This window comes from Capsicum annuum, unplaced genomic scaffold, assembly GCF_002878395.1.
Source record: "Capsicum annuum cultivar UCD-10X-F1 unplaced genomic scaffold, UCD10Xv1.1 ctg2682, whole genome shotgun sequence".
Classification (NCBI taxonomy): Eukaryota; Viridiplantae; Streptophyta; class Magnoliopsida; order Solanales; family Solanaceae; genus Capsicum; species Capsicum annuum.
In genome coordinates, this window is record NW_025833140.1 from 325,606 (window position 1) to 334,674 (window position 9,069).

Below are 9,069 nucleotides of genomic sequence, written 5' to 3' on the forward strand. Positions count from 1 at the left end.
GTGGAGTGGTTGGTTACTTTGGTACTTGTTTTGTAAGAAAATAGGACCTTTTCCTTAGTATACTTCTGGATAGGATTAGTTATTTTGTTCATTTCGTTAGTTATTTAGTCATAATTAGGTTCTTTTCTCGATGATGGATGGATAACAACCGTCTTAAGAGAAAATTAGTCTTTCTATTACATGTAACTGCTCTTGTGGATCACATGACATTATAACATAAGTATGTGATGGATCATTACGTTTGAAACACCCAGGCTCTAGTTGTGACTCTTGTTGTGATTGTTGGTTTTAATTTAATTCATGTAATTGTTCGAACGAGAATCTATAATGATCCTAATTGAGTTGACCATGTGCCATGAGTGTGTAAGACTGTTGTATATTCCTTATTACAACTGATGCTAGAATTTGCCTGGTGTGTATGCAAAGGAAAATAAAGATTGTGAGTTTAGGAGATAATTTAGGCATTTCGTTGATAGCTATTGTTCATACCTTCTTTTGACCTATCTTTGTACATTATCTTAGCTAGCCCTGTTGAGCCTTTATCTTGTTTTTTTGTTAGCCTCATATGTAGCCTAATCCGTTCTTTAATAGACCGTAATTTGATCCAAAAAGCTTCTAAGTGTTTTAATGTAAAATCAATGTGAGTTAGGAGTTTGACAATAAAAGAAAAAAGGTGAAACTGATGCCCCAAATTCTAGTTATTGGCGTGAGAAATTGATGTGGTTGGGAGTAGTGAAAATTGTTGAAAAAGTTCTAAATTTTATCCCGGACATGTTACAATGAACCTGTTTTGGCCCTGGTCCTTCTTGGACATTGTGCACCTCAACTAAGGCAAACCTGTTTTGGCCCTGGTCCTTCTTGGACATTGTGCACCTCAACTAAGGCAAATCTCTTAAGTTGAGGGTGGCTATTATAGGGGTACGTATAGTGAAAAGGGTGCATATATATATATATATATGTATATATATATATATATATTTGAAAGGGTTGCATACTCCCACCATAGTGTTATTAATTGAGCTTAACGAGTTGGGGTGAAAAGCAAATCTGTGAAGATAGAAGAAGTGGAAATTGGTTGTTAGGGATTGGTCTTAATTGCATAATGTAGTGTATTAAAGCGCTTGGTGAAAATAGTCACTATTTTTGACCAAAATAGTTCCTATCCATCCTTTAGCCCGCACAACAACCCGTAAAAGACCTATTTGATCCTAATCTTAGCATTATAATATTAGTGGAGTATTACACTAAGGGCAAGCATATGGTCATCAGTTGTAATTTGAGAATTCTTTGCGAGAGTGAGTACAACTTGATTCTTATACCCATTTTTCTAGAAATTGCATGATTGTGAGTGATTATGGGTAACTTTATTTTTGTGAGGGCACATGGTTGATGAAGATTGGGTAATTTATATGATTTCTTTGCTTAAACGGTATGCATGAAATTGCCAACTTAATGAGTCTATTCTTGAGGGTAGGTTGTCTCTAGTAATGGTTCCTGAATCTACTTCTTATTCATAATTGTTGTGTAAGCCTATATGAGCATCTTGTTTTCCTTTGTGGGTACTAAGACTTCTGTAGTATGCATAAATGGATATGTTGTTCGAGGACGAACAAAGCTTTAAGTGTAGGGGTGGTGATCTTGGGTGTATTTATATGCCTAAGCACCATAACTTATCCATGTTTTAGCTAAGTTTAGAGAACAAAATGCCTAGTTTCTTATGTTTTTACTCTACTTCTATGTAATTGAGCTAACCGATGTGATTAGCATGATTTTAGGTATTAATGAGGTAGATGAAGACATAATGGGACTATGGAATGCGGATGGCATATGACACAAGAGAAAGTAGCAGTCTGGACCAAATGTGGTGCCTAGAAACTATGTCCAAGACTAGTTTGTCATTCATAATTAGTTCAGGCACTTAGAAGGAAATTATGAGAGAAAATATTATTAAAAGGCTTAATGCTGAATTTTTATTTATGATTCATTATTCTGTATTATTGGGAGAGAGGAGAAAGGCGGCTTATCTTGAGGAGAGAGAGAAACATTTTTGTCTCTTGTTTTCACTATTCGCACACCAAGATCGTCTTCTAGTTTTTGGTATGATGAATATATTTATAATGCTTTTCATTTTATTCATGAGTAGCTAAGTTTATTAGTTAGGATTATGGAAGTCTTGTAGCATACAATCTATCACTTTAGATTTTGAATTCGTTATGCATTGATTTGTTTACATCATACTCTCTTCGCTTATCTTGAATTCTCGTGGTTGCAAACATAAATGATATGCCTTAAAATGCAACTTGTTCGAAAGAAAGGTTGATGTTTGGAAAAGAGAGTAGTGACAAGAAAAATAGGATTACCAACCTCTATTTCATAAGTTAATTCCATAGCAGGATTAACTACTTGGAGATTTCGTATTGTTTTTAGTAAACGTTTTTTATTCAAGAGAACTAAAGTGAATTAGTCCTTGATGGTTGAGAAAAACTAGGATTATATTATTAAATACAATACGTTTCTTTGTAAGCACGATGCATGTATGAATTCGTAAAGACCATAGTTAGAAAGTATTGAAAACTACAAGGTGGACATAACCCTAGCTTGCCATTTCTCTGAATTTGAATACTACTACACATATTTCATTTTGTTAAACTGAAACCATTAATTTGTGAACTGAATCAAATCCCCCCTATTTATTTTATGGAAACAAATGATTAAAAGTCAACTAATCTGCATACAACTTAGTTAGCACCATATTCCCTGTGGGATTCGATCCCAACCTAGTTGGGTTATATACTTGAGAACGACCGCTTACTCTCTCACAAGAGAGGTGTAATTTGGGCATATCAATTTCTCAAACTCCTTACTAAATCAATTATTTCATTAAAGGACTTAGGAGCTTTTTGAATGAAATTATAGTCTATCAAAAAAGGGGATTAGGGTACATATGAGGCTACGAAAGAAAAGGATAAAGGCTAAATGGAGTTTAACTAGGATAATGCACAAAGGGTGGGACAAATAGAAGGTATAAAAACAAGGCTATCAAAGAAATGCCTAAATTATCTACTAAACCGATCTCTTTATTTTGCCTTACACACACACCGGACAAGTTCAATACATCACATGCAACAAGGAATATACAAAAATCTCACACGCGCATGGCACATGCTTGACTCAATAGGATCACCATAAATTCTCAACCAAATAATAGCATGAATTAAAATTTAAGCCACAAAGTACAAGAGTCACAATAATGAGCCTAACTGTCTTAAAAGAAGCAATTCACTCATTCTACATGCTTTTACCAACATAATACTTGCCCTTGTAATAAAAATTAGCACCAACAAGAATATTTTACATAAATTTTTTTAAATTGAGCCAAAATTTAGGAATTTCCTCATCCCACACTTAAAAATCTACATTGTCCCCAAAGTGAACTTAAAATTAAGAGATCAAAATACTCCCTAAGGCCTGTAGGCCTAGGTAGTAGCATCTTTACACATAAAAGAGGTTCATAGGACCGCACACTCAATCTTTGCCATGCTTCTTAGCTCAATTTTATGGTACTCGGATTTTCCATCAACCTGTGACTCAACCAAAAACAAAACTATGTGAAATAAAAGCTAAAAACTAAAAGTAAAAAATACCTACTTAACTTGGGTTTCCTCCTAAGCAGCGCCTGATTTAGTGTCGCGGTACGACCCAACTCAAATCAACCAAGTTCTTTCATATTTTTCCTCATACTTGGAGGTCATCTTCTTATTCTTTTCATCTCTTTTAGGTGTGTAATTTTAATAGAAATAGGTTTTTCTCATCAATTAGTATCAAATCAATCTTAGGTGGTAGAAGCTTAGGCTGCTCAATCAAGTAGACCAAAAGGGTCTTTGGTGGACTAGCCACCCCATACTCGTCCCCTTCAATCACATTGATCATATATAAATCTTTATATTAGGACGTTGTGTAGGTGATTTGTAAACATCACATACCACCTTTTCATCCTCTACACTCATTTTGAGTGTGCCTTCTCTAACATCAATCAATGCTCCTTCGGTTGCTAAGAATGGACGCCACAAGATGATTGGTACTTGTTCACTACCTCAAAATCAAGAAAAATAAAGTCAACAGGAATAATAAATTTACCAACCTTTATGAGGACATCCTCAATGATTTCTTTTGGATATGTCATGGATCCGTCTGCTAGCTGCAAAACCACCTTGGTCGATTTAGGCTTTCCCAAGACCAATGTATCATACAAAGATAAGGGCATCAGATTTATGCTCATCCCTAATTCACTCATTGCATGGACCACTTTAGTCTCAGTTTGGATCGGTAGGGTGAACTTTCCCGAATCTCTCAATTTCTTAGGGATTTTCTATATCATTAAAGTACTACACTCTTCAATGAGTGTCATCGCCCCCACATCCTGTAATTTTACCTTATTAGCAACCACTTTCCTCAAGTACTTTGCATACTTAGTCATACCCTGTAAAACATCTAACAAAGGTAAGTTAATGTGAAGCTCTTTGGATGTATCAAAGAACTTCTTAAATATGGCATCCTTCTTTGTTTTAATGTGCCTTTGAGGGAAGGGTAGTGGAAGTGTCTTCTGTACTTCTAGTTCAACAAATTTTTCTTTCAAGTACTCAGACTTCCTTGAATTTTCAGCAACTTCTTCATTTGCTTGTTCAGTTACCACATCAACATCTTCCTCCTTAGTTGCCTTTGGAGGTTTTCTTTGAAGCCTTTTACCACTCCTCAAGGTGATTACCATAACCTGCTTTGGATTTTATGTATCTTCTAGCAAACCACCTTATGGCCTAGTATTGAATACTTGCTTTAACTGCCCCACTTGAATCTCTAAACTTCTCTGAGCTGCTTGTGAATTTTTTATGTCTGCAGCCAATTGTGTCTGACTAGCTAGAAACTGCTTCAACATCTCTTCCATGTTTCTAGTTAACTGATTCCCTTATGCCTATGGTTGCTAAATTTATTGTTGTTGTACATTCCAAGGTTGAGTCTGTCACTTCATGTTGTAGGCATTACCATAATTTGGCCTTTGAGGATTGGTCACATACATCATCGATTCTGGATTGAACACACACATAGCCACTAAGTGACCACTATTACCACATACTTCACACTAACCTACAGCTTGTTGGATGGCATTGCAGGATGTGCTACTCAAAATTTCATGTTGCTGAACTGAGTGTATCAAATTTTGTAATACAGAAACCTGAGCTGATAAGGTTGTGAATTGGTCCACCTCCAACACACCCATAATTTTTTTCGCGGTACTTCTAGAATATGAATTCCACTCAGGATTTCCTTGTGCTATACGGTTCAATAATGTGTACAACTCATCATAAGTCAATCCAGTGGTTGACCACCTATTGCTGAATCTAGAAAAATCTTCGTATTGTGATCAAGTATTTCTATAAAAGTGTGAGCAAGTACCTTGTTAGACTATTGGTGGTGTGGACAATCCCGAAGAAGAACTTTAAAGCGTTCCCAAGCATGATAGAGATTTTCATCTGGCTTCTGTTTGAAGCTCACAATCTTACTACGAAGACTTACAGTCTTGCCAGATGGAAAGAATCTGATGAGGAACTTTCTGGCTAAGTCATGTCATGATGTAATTAAATTGTCTGGCTTCGCATTTAACCATCTTTTAGCTTCCCCCAATAGTGAATGGGGAAAATGTGTCAGGCTCACATAATTTGTACTCACACCAGTCGAAAGAATGTATTAGTAAGCTCAATGAAAGTCTGCAAGTGGACTTGTGGATCCTAGCGTGAAATCCCTGCAAATTGTCCACTATTGATAAGAAGCTGGATCATGTTGTACTTTAACTCAAAATTTCCCCCAGCAGCCAGTCTTTGAATTGGGGAAGTCAAGTTCAGCGAAAGTGGGACTGCCACTTCCCTCACTTTCCTACGTGCTTGTTGTTCTGCAGCCATTATAGCAGGATTCTCTTAGTCTTCTTCTATTTTCATAAATTGGGGGAGACGGATTGCTCTCTCCTTCCTTGATAGAAGTGTTGTTCTCGTTCGGGGATTGATTTAAACAAATCCCTATCCCTTGCCAGCTTCCTAATCTTAAAACCTATTTTCTGCAATCAAAAAACCAAGACCAAGCGTAAAATATACCAAAAAAATCTAAAGGTTAAACTAAAATAAACAGTTGTCAAATAATAAGTCCCTGACAACGATGCCAAAACTTGACAGCGTCCAAGCGCACACGCAAGTGTAAGTGGTCTTATCAAGTAGTAAAGTGTCCTTCAAGAAGCCAACTATCTATCCCACAGAGACTTGATTCAACAAAAATTCTATTTTAGTTCACAATTTAGACTCAGTTGATGCAAACATAACCAAAAAGTGTGTTTGGAAGTTATAAATTGTAGAAAAGTAAACAATGCATAAATAAAGATCTCGAAACAATAAATAAGAGAAAACCCAGCGCTGAAGCACTTTGAACAATCATACTATGTATTGAATTTCATTCGTTAACTTGCTTATCTTGGTTATAGATTCGTAGGGTTAATTGCATGATTATGGTTTTCCGACCTCTAATCCCTTACCTAAGTTGAACCTTACAATTATATCGTTGAGTGGGGATATAATAGTTCACTTAAGTTCCTTAAAGCTATGTTCCTATGAGTGAATCAAGTAAGGTATCTAAGTACATCCCTATCCTAGACACTAATTCGAATTCCTTATTTCATAGAGGAATACAAACCATATTTTGTTCATCTCCATGTTCTATCCCGTAATCCCTCTTCTGAGGTCAACAGGTAGACAATTGATGTATTCTAAGGGTCATGAATCCTGAAAATAGTAAGATCAAAGATGACTACACAACCAATAATGATAAACAAACTAAAAAAACTCAATTCAAAACTATAGTACTCATGTTCTTGGCTTCAACCCCGGAAAAGAGCGTTTAGCCATGCATTGTCATAATTATAATCCCAAGGTGGTAATTAATGACCAAGAACATGAATGAACTAAATAAAAATAATAAAAACCTAATTTTGAAGCTTTAACATCCCCTTGATCTCAAAAATATGTCCAAAGATGAATAAAAACGTTTACGGAGACGTATATATAGCAATAGGGTAAGCCCAGGTCGTGTTGAACAAGGAATCAGCGTGAAAGTCCAGGGGTGGAATGAACATGTGACGCGCGTTGTATTCCATAGAAATGGAGCATACGATACAGGCTATATTCCATAGCAATAGAGAATGCGACGCACGCATATCGCACGGCGCTATTAGAATTTGCATCTCGAATTTTGGTTAAGTGTTAGTCGTTCCTCTTTTCACCCCTTGTCATGTGGTCTCTTTCTCATGATTTTACAGCCTCTAAATCTTCCATATATCATCATAAACAGCTCACAAAAGATCCTAAATCATCAAACCACATGAATTAGAGATTCAAAAAACACTATATCCATCACGATGAATCAAAATAAGAGCTAAGACTAGGCTAGTTCATGTTGATCTTCCACTTAATGTTTCACTTCTACACTTAATCAAATTAAACTATACACATTAATCAAATTAAACTATACACATCACCAACAAGCTATTCCACTCATAATCACACATTAAAATCATTTGGAACATATTAAACAAAATAAAATCCAACAAGATAGACTAGACAAGCAACTAGCTCAAGCTAGCAAAACTAGTTTTCTCTATTGAACTCTAATTGACTCAATTAAGTACAAACTTGTTGGGAACACTTTGAACCATCGAAAACACGTCCTTGAACACTTATATCCACATTTATCTCATTATCAACCCATATAGCCTACGAATCATCCTCAAAACAAGGCTAAGAAGACTAGAATAGTGACACTAGAATGCATAAATACACCCAACATCACCGTCCCAATTGAGTCCAACCATACCACACCAACCGCTCAACCTTATCAAACCAAACCATAGACCATAAACCAAAAGTAATACCAATACATAATATGAAAACCAATCCCAAAATGTATTAGGATGGAACAACCAACAAAATCATCCAATGATATCAGCCCACTGGCTTAATCCTATGCCTAGGCCGACACCAATACCGATCCCGCCCATACCAACCCCCAGAAGTAACACAAAGCCCCTATCTAAAAGTGTAAATAATTTGGGTTGGGACATACCCCGAACCATGGCCTAAACCAATACCTAAAATAAAAGAAAAGTGTCTAAATAAATCTATCACATGAAATAATGTATTCCAAAATGATGAATGCTCACCACTTCAGTCCAAATACTGATACGAATCTACATGCTAAATAGGAGGAATATAATGGTCGATTCCTGTATAGTGTGGATATACAGCCGCTAGTAGACGGGGTTAGAAAATGACCGCTAACATGAATCTCAGAATATGAATAAAATAATACCAATTATAAAACCAAGTGAAACCATCCATAATGCTTAAAACCATACATATATAAGTGAGAGGAAAGGAAACTGGGTTTAGCATGCATTTAAAACCTTTATACCTGGGATGTGTAGCTTTGTTGTCCTAATCACCCACGGGCAATATGGGTTCAGCTCCCCCTGCTGAAAGGGTCCCAGTGCTTGTAGCCGCATGACCAGGGAATATCCCATGGGATGACTAGTACATCCCCTAATATAAAATATGACACATGCATATGGTCATCAAGACCCCTCATATCGACAAATATGAGTTTCTAGTTTTGGCCCTCTGAGACCGCTACCTTCTATATCTTAGCTACACACCCCGCCATTAATGCCCAATTAGAACCATGTCCAAACAATACATTTACCATTTATTAACCAAGGCCAATATTAGTGGTATCATCATGCCACCCCTTACTTGCAAGTAATATTCATAGACAAACCATTTAGGTTAAGGGGACCATTGGTGCCCTTCCAATTACCATATTAAATCCCCCTGGGAGACTTCCATGTTCTCTACAAGTATAACCATTTAGCCTTTAGACTTCTCAAACTATTTAAACCATGCATAAGTCCTTTATCCAGTTTGAGACATACAAGAGTTTCATTAAAAGAAGTCAATGCAATGAACATATCTTTATAAG

The 9,069-nt window shown here is 36.3% G+C and overlaps 1 non-coding gene across 1 annotated transcript; it reads left to right on the forward strand.

Annotated features, from left to right (window-relative positions):
- The first annotated feature begins 5,461 nt into the window (after positions 1-5,461).
- LOC124890911 lies at positions 5,462-5,568 on the forward strand. The gene has a single exon (XR_007049435.1). It is a non-coding gene; the product is annotated as a small nucleolar RNA R71 (small nucleolar RNA).
- The last annotated feature ends 3,501 nt before the right edge of the window (positions 5,569-9,069 follow it).